We start from the raw sequence: 15,571 nt of genomic DNA, 5'->3' as shown, positions 1-15,571 counted from the left end.
CATATCTATCATGATGCACTAAACTAAAGGCAAAATGAATCAAAGATCTAAATATTAAAACAGTGGCACTAAGTCTGCTAGAAGACAAAATATATTAAAATCTTGACTCCATAGGAATAGGTGGAGAGTTCATGAACAAAAATTAACTGATGGGAAATGCTTCCCAGAATCAACAGTTGAGATTTTGTCTTATTAAAAAGTTTTTGTATGTCAAAAAAAATTCCAACAGAGTACAAAGAAAACTCATGCATTGGGAAAATATTTTAAGCAACTGTTCCTCAGACAAGTTCTATATAGAACATATAAAGAATTTTTAAAAATAAGATCCACAAAATTCGAAGATCCAATCCAAAAATGGGTATTTGTGATGAGTAAATACCTATCACATGAAGAAATACAAATGGCAAATAAATATATGAAAAATGTTCAGCATCATTGATTGTACAGTCTATATCTCTACAGATTTTAGTAACTGTCTCTCCTTCCATACACAATTTTCTTTCCCTCCTTTAAATTCAAAGACTAACAACAATGTGTAGGTAAACACTCAACTATAATTCAGTTGAAACTTCCTATTTCTCATGAAGTTCAATCAGTTTTGCACTTGAAACAATGTGTGTGTAAAGCTTTCACCTAACACCTGAGGAAATCAGATTTAACCACCAGTGCCGACATGACAAATCTCTGGTGGGAGTGGACTTCCCACTTGTCAAATTGGTCCCTCACACAGATTCACAACCCTACAGTCAGGTCACTGAAGGTCATCATGAAGCTCAGGGGGCCTCACAGCATCCTTCCCTTTGTCTCTTCTCACCTGGAACAGCTGTCAGCTGATTTGCTACAGGAGTCAGTCAGTGTTGTGTATTCAGCCAGCCTTGGTTTAAGGAGCCATTGCTTTCACTTTCTTATATACATGCAGTTGTTGAGATTTGTTTATATTATATTCTGTTCCATTTTGATTTTCATGGTATTTGTTTGTTTGAATAAATTTACAACATTGAAACACTTGTAGTGAAAGTTAAAAAATGCATGAGGACTTGATTCCTTATAATCTCAACCGTATTATACCTTGAAATTTCAGGTATTTGTTAATGATCTTTTATGGAAAAAAAGTGTGTGAAATAATGCATATGTGAACTTTATCAGTGATGTTGGCCCATAACACACTTTTGCAAACTTAGCTTACAAATATTGTGATCAACTTAAACAAAAATCACAACTATTCAAATATCTGAATGCCTTGGCCCTCAATATTATCAATTTTAGTGAATTAATTTTTTATTAAAATGTGTATTTCAAAGATCATTTTCAAACAGCATGATGTGATTTTTCCCTGTGCATAGATGGGAATGTCACTTGAATGTAATCAAATGGCTGACAGGAAGTTCTTGTTTTTATCTTATTACCTTTGTAGACTCATGCTAGGTGAGTACCATAGCCAACCTATTACCTATGAGACACATGTAAGGTCATGTGTTTAAGTCCAGTGTTACAATTAGTACTGTGTTTCTCTAAATTGCTTATATATGATATAAAACATTCAAGAATATTTTTTCTTCACTAAACAAAGAATACAAAATGTAAAATTCACACTCTCAAATTTACAATTGTTTAAAATTTTGTTTAAAGAGGATAAAACTGAGAAAAATAATCAGAATAAAATGAATCAAAATAAATCAGTTTTTATAATCTTTTTGTTATTGTTGCTGTTTTGCTTTTATCAGTACCTGGGATTGAACTCGCAGCCTGAGCTTGCAAGGCAGGCAATTATGCTGCTGAGCTAAATCCCCATCAATAAACCAGTTTTAAGTCATACAGTACTGCAAAACCTTTCAAAATCAACAATTACCATAATGCCTTTTGTTGTCTTCAAAATACCTGCAAATACCTTCAAACATAATAAAACTCAGAACAGAATAGAAACAACAACAACAACAACAAAAAAAAAAAAAAAACAATGAATGCACTAAAGGTCTTCAAAATAAGCTGATAGTAAATACAAAATCGCTTCCATAATATATCTTATCTTTGAAATGGCTGCTCTTGCCATCATATTTAACATAATCACACAAAACAAACAAAAGACCCTAAAACCCAACCCAACAAAATAATGAAAATGATAAAGTTTCCAGTGGGGATGGCTTCCTGATGAGCCCCCGCCCCACTCCTCATTTGAGGATGGTGCTGACTCCAGGGAGAGGCTCTGGTCTGCTGGCCCCATGCCAGCAGCAGCCTGTGCATGGCGCTCAGATTTTCCAGTTGTTTCACAGTGTTTTAGTGTACTGGATTATCATTTTTTTTAAATTAGACAAGTTGATTATTGATTATTTTGGATTTCATGTGGCATTTTACATAGTTTGGATTTTAATTCTTTTGTTTATTTGGTCTTTCTTTTACCCTGTATTATTATTTATTAAAATGTCAGGAAGCCCACCTGATTGAATAAAATATTTCAATACCTATACTCTTGGGCCTCACTCTGTGTTCGCTGTGTCCCAAGGGCTTCCTGCTGGTCCTAAGCACCCTGCATGGAGGTTTTTTGTTTGGGCTAACAATGATGTCCCCTCAGTGTGTCTCTAGCACAGTAATACAGGGCCATGTCCTGGGGTCTAAGGTTGCTCATCTGCAGATACAGAGTGTTCTTGCCGTTCATATCTGTTCACACACTATCACTTGTTTTCCATAAATTACCTTTGAAAATGAAAAGTAGGAAAACCAAGCTCACTGTGAACTCCATGGTGAGCTGTCTGTGCTCAGTGCTGATCACCCAGTGGGAATCGCTGGGCATCCAGGGCTTGACTCCTCTGCAGAGCTGCAGCGTGAAGGCTGGACTGGTTTTTATAATCAATGAGTGGCCCTATTTGCATGGCCTCCTGCTACATAAACAGTTCTAAGAAAGCCTCAGAGAGAGAAGGGTCCAAAGCACATGAGAATCCTTTGAGAGGTCTTTGGAAGAGACATAATACTATAGAACACATTGTTTCTTTCTATGTCTGTGTACTGATAAACACATAACCACATCTGTTTTATTTCTTCTTACATATATATAATTAATGGATTTGGTAATTTATACATTTTGAGATATGTACATAGAGTGAGAAGCAAAATGGCCTATGAGATGTGAGCTATATTTTCTAATGGGAAACCATGTATTTGATCCTACAAACCTTGCCTCAGTTCTCAACTGCTGGTGGAGCAGTTCCAAGACAGAGTAAAGGAAATTTTAAAAATCCAGGTGTAAATGTAATATGCCATCACCAATTCCCTTTCATTGCTTAGGCTCTGGAGAATTCATATGTAAGGTGTGAGGATGCACTGTATGCTCCCTGCCACATGTGTGATTCTAACACAAAGGGGACATTCAGACCCTAACAGGAATCACTCAGTCCTTAGCCATTCTCTGCACCTCCTCATGGGGCCACTCCTGGTTCTCAGCAGATCACCAGGGCTCTTTCACTAGTGGAGAGTTTTCCCTATTGGTCCTATGCACCCCTCCTGGTCTCGGGCAGCCCCTTCTTCTTTTCCTTGAGCATTTGCCATTGGTCCTGAGCACTCCCTACTGGTCCACACTACCCTGAACATCACATTTATGTCTCTCTTGGAAACTGTCTTGCACAGTACTGCATGGTGATGTTTTCCCTGGAACTGTGGTCAGTTGCATGGAGAACCGGTTCCTGGCTATGTCTTCAGACATGCAGAGTTCTCAAGGATGACTTACAAGCTGTGTTTCCACTATCAATTACCTTGAGAAATTCACTGGGTTTCCTTCCTGATGACTGAAGCATCCAGCTCCAGTGGCAGCATCCCACAGATGGAGAAACCAGAGAACGTGCAGCTGGGAGAGGGCAATGTGAGGGCTTTACTGGGTCAGACCAGATCTCTTGTAGCAGAAACTGAGACTGGACAATGGGAGAACACAGTGAGTCCTGAGATCAGATGCAGCACTTCCATATCATCATGTATGAATTTTCTAGAGCACACATCTAGGAGCCAACTCCAGAAAGAGAAGAAATCTTCATTGTTCTAGGTTCTTGAAGAATGGTTTTACAAATATCTGAGAACAATTTTAGTATTTAGATACAAATAAATTATCTCAATATGCTGTATGAGTTTATCGGTTAGCTCCTGAAATATACATATGTGCAGATTTTTTGTTCATGAAGGTCACAAGGAAACAGAGGATGTGCACCTTTATGAGACTGCCTCTGTGTGAAAGGTGCTGATTCAGTCCTCAAAGAATTTACTGATATCTGTGGGGTCCATTTCTCCCATACCAAATCACCTAATGCTTACTGGACATATAATGGAAGAGCGACTTAGGGAGCTTTCTATGTTCACAATGAAGGATGGCTTCTTAGATATAACAACTATAACACAGGTCCCAGGGTTAACAGGACTGTGCAGAACATATAGCACATGAGTATAGAGGATGTGTGGACAGGAAATAAAGTTCTCATAAATTTTCAGCTATTTAGACAATCTGACTGTATCTGATTGTATTTCTCTTTGTGGGTGTGAAATGTAATCAAAATAATGCATACTCATGGGTTTATGCTAAGATACATTTCTTTTCACCTCAAAGTTTCTTATCCTTTTTTCTATCTCAAGTAGATGTGTACTCTTGTTTAGTGTAATTTTTAAAAATTGAGGAAATACAACTTAATTTTTTAGGGTTATATTTTTTCTATAGCAAATTGTGTAGCTGGCAGGGCACAAGGAGCAGTCAAATTGCCATTTGGTAGAGAACAAATACTGCACATGAAACTCAGAAGTGAGCACCAAACCTTCCATTGAATGGCTCTCAGTTTAGTCATTTAGGTGGTATTGATTTTCAGGTAACTTTCACTCAGAGAGAAAGGTCAAGTTCTTGTTTACCATTGGTGCATTGAAAAGTTTTCCAGAATGAAGCAGCAAGGACCCTCATGATTCTTTGCTACTGAGTTCCATAGCAAATGCTTCACAGGTTACCTAATCACAGCATGGAAATATGCAATCTACCATTGCCATTAATTAGATCTCCTTAAATAAGAGACACAAGTATCCAACATCATCATCAGTGCCATGCGTGTTACTTGTCTAACCAGGGAACAGAAAAAGGGCCATGGGAATCTTCCCTAGTGATCCACTGCACTTCTGCTCTTGCACACTAATGTGCCACAATTATGACTGGGACAATTCCTTGCCCTTAGGTCCTGTTCGCTCTCAACTCATGGGCTGATGTATCCATGTTCTTAAAACTCATTTTTACTCATAGCACATTATGAACTTAAAATCACTGTAGCATATTGTAATCTTTTTCCATTCTTATTTTATTTCAGAATTTAATTTTATGTCAGTACATATTTTCAGTTCATACTGACAGGCAGTTAGCACACATGCATGATATATCCAGGCCTTATCCCTGTTTCTTGCCCTCCTCAGATCTAATACCAATCATGGGGCTGGAATGCAGGTAACAGGCAGTCAGCAATAGTAAGAACTAATAGATTAACTGGTTGCAAATGGACTCTCTGCACATGATTTAAATAGCTGGGTGGAGTTATTCTGAGTCCAAGCTGGAGAGTAGCTGAACCTGACATCTGAAGTAGGGAAGCCTGTTATTTCTGAGTTGTCATTGGTTCATATCTTTGATCCAGGCCATCTCTACCTTCCTGCTGTGAGGTCACATTAAGTATTATCTCTGCATCCAGAATTCTTATCTTTGTTCAGAATTTCATGGCACTGATGGATATGCAGGAAGATTGATACATATTCTCACACATAGAACAAAATACTGCTGTTGTGCACATACTTATGTAGTGGACAGGTTATCATAAGATCTGGTATTTCTTGAAATTTCAGGAACAATTTTATCACTAGGCTTAGTAATGTGTGTGTCTCATTTGAAGATTTTAATCACAAGTGCTTGTGCTCTATGTCATGTTAGAGTTCGGCTGGAAAGAACCAAAAATATTAACAAGTATCAACTCATGAAGTACAGAGTAAAATCTGAGTGAAATACCTAGAGAACATGAGAGATGAGCAAGGTGATAATCAGGGCTATGATAGTGCTGGGTTTCATGCTTAGGAAGTGAGGATGGCTCTGCTGATGCTTTATCACCTCGGTTAGCCATTGAGAGTGTAATGTAAGGGTGGAAGTTGAATTTTGTTGACAATGTTTGAGGAGAAATGAGGTTCTTCATTACAATTATGTCAATAAATTGAAGGCACAGTGCTATAGAGGAGCAGCAGAGGTTGTGCTTAATACTCAGGTCAGGAGTGCATGCAGAGATGGACACACAGGAGCTCTGTGAGCCTCAAGTTTCTATTCCTCAGATTCCTTTGAAGCACAGTTTAGAACATGAACACATACACACTGCAACACACTGGATTTTTACTGATGATGTATGTAAAGTTTAGAAAATACTAAATATACATTATAGGTAGCCTATAAATACTAAATTATAGGTAAATATGTAACTAAATACTAAATTATAGGTAAATTTGTAACTAAAAGGTGTTAATTTCCAACCTAGAAGAGTAATACTACATGGGCCATAAATGACATAATTTCATTTATGTAGGAGTTGCTATGAAGCACTTTGTAGATGTTAAGAAGCAATGTCAGGGTCGTAGAAGATGGCCCTAGTTGACCTCTTTGGTTCTGGTTCCATCTTTGTTTTAATTCAGCTTTGTCTTTAATTCAGTTTTTAATTGGCTTGATATGCCAATGCTGCATCTTTCTGTTATACACACAGTGTATTTGATTTCTTTACCATAAATGCTGTGCCTTTTCATGTTTATGTTATTTGGTTGAATTGATTTTTGACACTAAAACACTTGAAGTAGTTAAAATTGATGCCAGTATTTGATCGTATGTCATATCCATCTTATTGTATATGTACACTTTTAGATGTTTATTCATGGTTTTTAAGGGAAAGAAAATAAATGTATGAAATACTAAATTGCAACATTTCTCAGTAACCTTGGCTGAGAGCAACCTTTTGAAAACATATTTGACGAATTTTGGGGTCACCTGAAAAATTAATGACTACTGAAATCTCTGAATGCCTTTGGTCTCAATATCAATATTTTTACTGAATTAATGTCTTATTTAAGTATGTTGTTTTAAGACCTTATCTGATAGGATTTTTGATTTTTGACAGATAGTGTATGGAAATGTCACTTATACTTTATCATACAGCTGATGGGTAAGTTTCTCTGTTCTTTATGGCCTTAGGAGTTTCATGTAATGAATGTCCCATATCCAATCTACTTCTTTGTGAGGCACAAAAGATGATGTACATACAGCCATTCTTACAAGCTTATACTATATTTTCTAGCTTGTTTTTACATTACATTTACAAAACATTTCAAATATTTGTCCACTATCAGCAAAGGATGAAAACTGCAAAATGCATGGTTTCAGTAATGTAAAAATAGGTTTGTATTACAATATTTTATTATACTGGATTTCTAGTAGTTTGGGTTTTTTTTTGGTTAGACTATGAATCAATTATTTTGGGCTTGAATTGGGATATAACACAGTTTAAATTTTAACAGTTTGTTTCACTGCCCTTTCTATTAATCCACAGCATCATTTTTTAAAAATGTAGACCTCAAAACCAAAACACTAAAGTGTTTAAATCATTGTCTCTTGTGGTAGATTCTATTTTCTGTGTCTCTAACGCCCCCTGCTGGTCTTCAGCACCCCCCACAGAAATATATGTTTGGATCATACTGAGTTTTTCTTCACTGTGTATCACACAGTAATACAGGGCTGTGTCCTCGGGTCTCAGGCTGCTCATCTGCAGATACAGTGTGTTCTTGCCATTATCCCTGGAGATGGTGAATCGACCCTTCAAGAAGTCTGTGTAGTATGTGGAACTACTACTGCTACTGATGTATGAGATCCACTCTAGCCATTTCTCTGTAGTCTGGTGGATCCAGTTCATATTATAGCTGCTGATACTGAATCCTGAGGCCAAGCAGGAGAGTCTCAGTGACCTCCCCTGGCTGCACCAAGCCTCTTCCAGATTCCTTCAGCTGCCGCTCACACAGGACACCTGGAAACAGAGAGACATCCTACTTAGGAAACTGTCACACACATCCACTGTGTAACCCACTCATTTCCCCTGATTCCCTCAGCACCATTTATTCTAAATAATTTACCTTTAAAAATTGCAAACAGGAAAACCCAGCTCAGTGTCAGCTCCATGGTGATCTGTCTGTGCTCAGTCCTGATCACTCAGTGGGAAGAGTTGGGCACTAATGCTAGGCTCCTCTGCTGAGCTGCAGAGTGAGGGATGGGCTGGATTTCAGCAGCACAGTGAGGCCCTATTTGCATGGCCTCCTACTATATAGACATCTTTGGGCATAAATACCTCAAACCAGCCTATCCACATCTCAGATGTGAATGTGAGCAGGGAGTTTGGCAACAATGATTTTATTCAAGACAATATAAGAACTCACTGTGAGATAATGTCTTGGTATCTTTTTTCTTCTTTGTTTCTCCTATCCATATAAAATTGCATTTTCTGTGCTATTTATATGCTTTGGAAATGTGAAAATTGTTACAGTGTCACAAACTGTTTCCTTTCTTACAGCAGAACTGGCATGGTGTAAATGTCCTCACTACTTTCTGGGCCTATTCTCTCTAAGCTATGAACAAACTGCTTCCTGTTCCAGGTCCAGGAAAGAGCACACACACCTGGGATGACTAGCTTCCCCTCTTCCTACAGAACATGTGTGACTTTGCTTCATTCTGTTGTTTGATGTAATAGAAAATAATGGGTGTTCGTGTGGATACCTGGTACTATATCTATCATTATCAACTGTGATTAACACTCAGTCTTGTTATATATTCAGATTTTTATAGTCAGTGGCAGATATAAAATGTAGACTGTACATAAAGAAAGTGTGCATCTGAGATACATTCACACATGAATACTTGCACAATCACTCACACAAGTATACTAGTGAACATACGTGTCATTCTCAGTGTGTCATGAGGCTCCTCTGCAATTCCTTCCTCCTCTGCTTCCCTCCTCCATTCCATCTCCAGGCTGCTAAAGACCACTTTCAGGTTGCCTTACATTAACTATCCTATTTCAACATTTATACTAAGAGCACACACCCTATCACTTTGGTCATGTTTAACACAGAATACTTTAAAATTATCTACACATGATTTTTTTTGAGTCAGAATTCATGAACATTTATGCTCTTTCATTTCCCACCGTAGGAAGACATAGCTGAGGATACAGCTCAGAGACAGGCAACTTTCCTATTGACTGTGAGATCTTTTCATTCCCAGTAAGCACAAACAATAAGAAAATGATCAAATAGAAAATTTCTTTTCAAAAACTATAATGCTTTGACCTCTATTGTTATGTTTTTATGTCCTTGTTTATCTCGATCTCTCCCTTATTCATTAAAAATTTATTTAGTTATTTTTTATGATTTTTTTTAATTAAGGGGAAAAATAAATAAAATTAGCAGGATATGTTATAGTAACATTTTTGATTTCCTATTAACTTGATTTGAAGTCCTGTAATACTCCCACCGTCTTGTTTTGACTGATTAGACTCTGTTCTGTTCTGTATGATAGTATCAAGTTTGAGGGTATAGGCAACTACACTGAAGGCAATAAGATTCCCTATGATGCCCATTCTGGTTTGACTATTATCTTCTTTGGAAATCCTGTAATGTTTACAAGGTTTAGGTTTTGTTGGTCTTGTTCTCTACTGTTTTGTTCAACTTTATAATATCTAATGAGATAGACAATTCTTTTTAAGGAAGCAAGAGGCATTATGGTAACCATTGTTGAATACCTTTTACTCTGTTTTTACATCATGTGCTATGTCTATCCTTGGTTTTGACTGACAACTTTGTTTTGTCATATTTGACTTTATTCTCTTCCAAAAAAGTAATAAGAACTAAGGAGTAATAAAATCCAAAATGTGTAAATTTTGTGGTAAAAGAAAGAGAAAAAAAGTGTTCTAAAGGACACAACTGCAAGTGTGTTTAGGGATGTTAAATTGATGACCATATTAATGTCTTTGGTTGGATCATTGAACACAACTGTTTGAAGTCTCACTGTTTGAATGTCCACTTTGTATGCTTTGGTACTGTGACTTGAGCAACTATCTCTAAGATGATAATGTGTAATCTATTAACTGGTGATTTCTTACTTTTTTTTTTTTTGTAGTTCTGTATTACTTGCACCCTTACACTGCTTTGTTTTGTTTTGCTTTTTTCTCTTTTTTTCTTTTAAGTAATTTTTTTAAAAAGTAAATTTCATTTCATTACTTAAAGAATGGATATTTAAATATCCCATATGTCAATTGGTATTTAAATGTTCCAAGCGCATGATTATTACAAAGAGATCTTCTCATCTACTTAAAAATGTAGACACATGAAAAAACATCAGTCTTTGTTTACATAAACAGTACACACACAACCCAAAAATCTGGATTAGGTGTAAATCAATAAATTTTCTTAAGAATATCAAAGAATGATATTACAATGCAATATAAATAGGGAATCTAGGGATTACAAACTGACATAATAAAACAAGACCAAGACTCTCTATCTTTGTCTAAAGTCACACTATGTTATGTGGTCAGAAGATTAAACTGGAAGTAATTCGTGGATTACTAAAGACTCTGCTTGCTGGAGAATCACAGTGTGGGTATAAGAGATGTGCAGACTCAGGAGTTGCATGTCTATTTTACTAGCTGTACAAACCCTCCACAAAGAGAAACTTACAACCAAAAGGGGTTTTCATATACTTCTGGACAATGAGAGTTCAGGAACAGGCAGTGAGAGTTTGTGTCTGCCTGCTGGTAATCGTGTGAGTCCAGCCCTTCATTAGTTTTTACACTCTCAGATGGCAGAAGAGATGCACATTGGGTCCCTCCATGGCAGTGAGGCAAACCAAGTGATCAGCTCAGGTCTCAAGAGCCCTGTTTTATCCAGGAACCTTGGTCCTCCTAGGGAAATTTCCCAAAACAGACACCACATGGCAGTGATGTCCTCCAGCAGGCGCATGAGCTCCAATATGGAAGCACTCAAGTGAGGGTCCCATGCACTCAAATTATGTTTTTCTGTCCTGTCCTCTATCCTGTTTTATCTGTTACTAATGACATTTCACTCCCTGAGAATGGCCCCAGAGTTTGAAATAATTCTTGTAGCATTTTAGGAGTCTGAAATAAATAGCATCAAAATGAATTATTTATCACATTTGGGTTGTTTTCTCCAGTTTGTACTAACATAATTATCACATTTATCACATTTGGTTGTTTTCTCCAGTTTGTACTAACATAATTAACCACTTGAGTGGCTCTTCAAATAGAGTGGTGTGCCTAGCATAGGGTGGAAATTTCCAAATTACAGAGCTGACAGAAAGGAGTGACAGATACCACAAACCACCAAAACCCGCCTAGAGCAGCATTTATGCTTAACAATACAGAGTAATCCTCTTTCACTTTGTGTCATTGCAAATTTATGTCACAATTTAACTGTGTCTTAACCACCCTACCTGCATATTTTGTGGCTGCAGCTTTTACCTGACTACAGTGCGAGCTAAATCCTGCTGGCTCCCGCACCAGCTTTCATGCTGAAGGCTCTGCAGCCAAAGGGTCTTGTGCCAAAATAACAACAAGGGTCTGTGAGGCGCTGTGCTTGGGCCCTTCTCTGTGCCAGCTCCCACCCCATCCTTGTTCTGCAATTACCTCTGTGAGTTCTCTGCAATGTGCATGCTTTTGCAATGCTTCCTGTTTGTGCCTGCAGATATCCAGTGCTTGCTCTGAAAGCCATATGGCAGCATCCATGCACCACACCTCTTGGAATGCGCACAACTGTGGAGTGAGTGTTCCATGGACAGCTTGGATGTACATAGTATGTGCGGTGTCAGCAGATGAGAACGCACTTTTCTTAAACACTTTGGATCCACCCTTATGGTTAGTGTGGAAGGGTACTCCAAAACTTGGGGCTGACTCTTGAGCAATGAAACTGGAAATCACATGTCAGTAATCAATGACCTGTCTTCTCTCACATCTCTTCACCTTGAGCCTGTGACTGGAGTGGCAGGCTCTCAATGGCTTTTGCATCAGTTTTCTATTTTCCTCTTGAGCAGCATCGGGCTTCTCTCAGTCTCTGCTGCTCTCCTTTCCACATGCTTCCTTCACTTGACTTCAGTGTTCACTCTAATAAGTCTTAGAGCCATTTGTCATTTGGTCAACCTGGGAAATTTTCAGATTCTTGAGATTTCCTCTCCTTAGGTAATATTATATTCTATCCCATTGCTCTTCACAACCAATATGTTATCAGATGTGAACTATGTCAGGCTGTTTGTGCAGACCATAGCTTTACTGCTGTATTATATTTATCACCTTTTCATGATGTCCACATAGTGCGTTACTGATATATTACAATATGTTTTGAAGTTTAAATTATGTTTTTACAATGTGTGTTGCCTCCAAAAATATATTGTGTGTCATAGCTTTGGAGGTTATTTATATTCATGCATTCTGCCTGAATTTTACCATCATGCAGTAAGATAAATGCTAAAATATGGAACTGAATGGATTTTGTGTATTAAATCATTTGGATTCTACCATATGATACAAAACTGCTTCTCACTGTTAAAAAAAAACTGATGACTATTATTAGTAATTCACTGTCTAATTCATGTCAACATAGTCATAGCACTATTTCCTGTCTGCAATGATATGAAAAATGTAGATTATATTGTCACCAGCCACACAAGAAGTGGTTTTTGAATGCACTAATACATTTCAATGTACATTCACACAATAGCAAGAATAGCAATCTCATTTCTTGAAGATTGAATTGTATTCCATGTGTGGATACAACTACTTTGATGAAATTCTCCATGAAATAGTCGACATTTAGGTAGTTTCTGAATTTCAGTTACTATGAAGAAATTTTATAGGAATGTCATCTCGTAAAATTTTGCACACACATGCAGTTTCAACACTAGTGATTACCCACTGATATAAATCATATGAAAAATTCTTTTACTGAATTTTAAAGGCTGCTAAAATATTTGTACAGTAGCTGAGAAAGTTCACAATATCATCAGAATTTCGAGAGCTCTAATTTTACCATGTCATCAGTATGTCTGTTGTCTGTCATTCTGATCCAAAACATAAAATATGCATAAAATGCAAACATCTAAAATTATGTTGCTAAGCTGTGAATGTAGATAGAAGCACTCTTTATTCTTTGAAGCTTAAGAAAATTTTTCGTAACAGGTAAGTCCATAGTGCAGTTATAGATTTGTGTTCACCGTGTCTTGGTCAAGGTATGGGAAGTGCAGGAATACAAAAAGCCAGTGAAAAATGTTTGGGATCCCTTCGAATTTAGGAAAATGATTTACACTGACATCGTATTGGTGGTTGCAGATCTAATGACATGTAGTCACAACACATGAGCACTTAAATTTTAATTGATGAAATTGTTGATCTAAATTATTTCAATGAGCTTGTTTATTATTCACAGATTTATAGTTTCAAATGATATTCAGCTAAATTTGTACAAAGAAGATATAGTGAAACGGGGGAGAGAACAATGGCCACATAAGCAAACAAGTCCAGTCTGGCAACCAGCACCATGTTTGGGAACCAGCATCAGACTAGGAAGAGCCAGACCCCAATCCCTTCCAGCCTGTGGGCTGGCAGGCAAGATTTTCCAAACCATTAAGTGACTGGCTTATCTGGAGAAACACAGGCTGTGATGAAGATGATGGAGGTGAAATGCCTGTGGTGCTCTGGTGTTTCACTAACATTTTTGGGCTAGGGCCAGTGGTCTGATCATAGGTTCAGAGAATAGGAGTACATAGTGTGGCAACCAGGGAGGAGATCTTCTGAGGGTAGTAGCCATTGATGATTCCCTAAGTTCTTGTTTTGAGCTCTTATATAATTTCCTTTGCTCTGTCGGATTTGTCTTTATTCTCTTTTACTTTGTTTTATTATGTTAAATCTGACAGCAGGAGCAACTATTTCAAAGATAGCAAGTTACATTATGGTAGCAGTTTTGGATTTACTATTGGCTTGTTTTGAAATCCTTTATTGCATTCATTGTCTTGTTTTTACCATTTCTCTTCTATACATTTCTGTTTGATTTTTGCTATGAGTTATCTGCAGCTATTTTGAAGACAATCAGAGGCATTGTGGTACCTGTGGTTGATTTCATGTTTTGAAGTCCTGTAACTATTATACTGGTTTTTTTTGATTGCTTTTGTTTTCTGTTCTTCTCCTTAAAATAGAATAGAAGACATAATGAAAGACAAAGTCCCAATTACTACTCAGTCAGTGTATCCAGAGGGAAGTGGGTCACAGAAGGATCAAGAGTGAGGAAGACCAGGGGCCCAGCAGCTGAAGTCCCCCATGGTCATGGTGCAGCTGCTCCTGTGCTGCGACATGAAAGGAATGGCTCCTGGGCATCTGCTTGCCCTGAGTGCTCCTCAGCTCCCACTGAGGGACTGCACACCCCTGGACTCTGAGGAAAAGGGTCTGTGGGTCCTGATCCCTGCAGAGGTGAGGTATGTGGCTGAGCTCACACTTACCTCCCTTCACTGTGGATCCAGCTTCTATCCAGATTGTTACGAGGTTCCCTGAACTTCACCAGGATGGGAGCCAGATGAAAACAGTAGAATCTTATTTCACATGAGGGATAATTTGATTCTTTTGAGGATGGGTACTCCTATTAAAAATAAACTTGTCTAGCTGAGACTTCAGAGATAATGAAAGACATGAAGTCAGAGTGTCATGGATAAGTATTATAGGGAGAAATTCCTACCCTGACAGGAAACTACCTTTCACTTTCCTTTATCTGTGCTCTTGAGCTGCATACATGAAATCAAACTGTAGGTAAAGTGGAGTACATAAAAAGAAATTGGTGAATAGTAGATATTTTTACTAAATGAGGATGCTGGTTCAGAAAAAGTATAGACATTTGGAAATGTGAAATTTTATTCTTTCACGTATTATTAAACAAAAGATAAAGAAGAAATCCTTCCAGTAAATGATATATTTGGTCATTCTCAAGAAACAGATGATAAAAACAGCCATTTTATGTTTCTTTTATTATTTTCATCTATTGTAATAAGTCTAATGCACAGAAAGAACCTTTTTTTCTTTCATGTCATTTAGTCCAATATGATCAGCTCATTTTTCTTAATAAAAGCCTATGCATGTGAGTCAGTCATATGGCAATATGCGAAGATAGGGGCGACAATGGAGTTGGTGGCTTAAATTTATTATCTGTGCCATGTTATCTTGATGCTAATGAGCTAAATCTGACCATTGGAACAAATTTGGCAACTTTTCTAATGTGTGCCTACTTAGTTTTGAAACATCATATTTTTAAATGTCATAATTCCATATTTTGTTTATTGTAGTCTTTAATGTTACTCTAATAGATTCTGGGTTAAACGTGTATAAGATCTGAAAACAAATATTGCATACCAATTATAGCATGTTTTGGAACAGGTTCCTACCAGCACTTGAATCAAAAGGTGCACGTGGAACCTCATTAGAAACAGGAACTCTAATTGTTGCAACCA

At 37.4% G+C, this 15,571-nt stretch overlaps 1 pseudogene; it reads right to left on the bottom strand.

The window, feature by feature from the left end:
* Positions 1–8,197, bottom strand: part of LOC100713174 (immunoglobulin heavy variable 3-48-like) — a 36,303-nt pseudogene extending 28,106 nt beyond the window's left edge.
* Positions 8,198–15,571: the final 7,374 nt, after the last annotated feature.

Source organism: Cavia porcellus, unplaced genomic scaffold (genome assembly GCF_034190915.1).
Source record: "Cavia porcellus strain 051 isolate PalLab524CR breed Dunkin Hartley unplaced genomic scaffold, mCavPor4.1 scaffold_8, whole genome shotgun sequence".
In the NCBI taxonomy this organism is placed as follows: domain Eukaryota; kingdom Metazoa; phylum Chordata; class Mammalia; order Rodentia; family Caviidae; genus Cavia; species Cavia porcellus.
This window is presented reverse-complemented; position numbering and strand designations above follow the sequence as displayed.